Genomic DNA, 426 nt, shown 5'->3' with positions numbered 1-426 from the left:
AAACTCCAGTACTTTGGCCACCTCACGTGAAGAGTTGACTCATTGGAAAAGACTCTGATGCTGGGAGGGATTGGGGGCAGGAGGAGAAGGGGACGACAGAGGATGAGATGGCTGGATGGCATCACCGACTCAATGGACATGAATTTGAGTGAAGTCCAGGAGTTGGTGATGGACAGGGAGGCCTGGTGTGCTGCGATTCATGCGGTTGCAAAGAGTCGGACAAGACTGAGCGACTGAACTGAACTGAACTAAACTAGGTGGCTCACCTGAGCTTCAGTCTCTAGAATTTTTATTGAGGCCAATTCCATAAATGTTATTAGTTGAATTTTTGCCCATATGATTGAACTCCATTTCCAGCTTCCCTCCCCAGATGTTGGGTTGATAAACTTGAGAACAGAATTGTTTAGACATCTTGGTTTTCTTCTA

This window comes from Bison bison, unplaced genomic scaffold (genome assembly GCF_000754665.1).
Source record: "Bison bison bison isolate TAMUID 2011002044 unplaced genomic scaffold, Bison_UMD1.0 scf7180017864365, whole genome shotgun sequence".
Taxonomy (NCBI): Eukaryota; Metazoa; Chordata; class Mammalia; order Artiodactyla; family Bovidae; genus Bison; species Bison bison.
Note: the sequence above shows the minus strand (reverse complement) of the source record.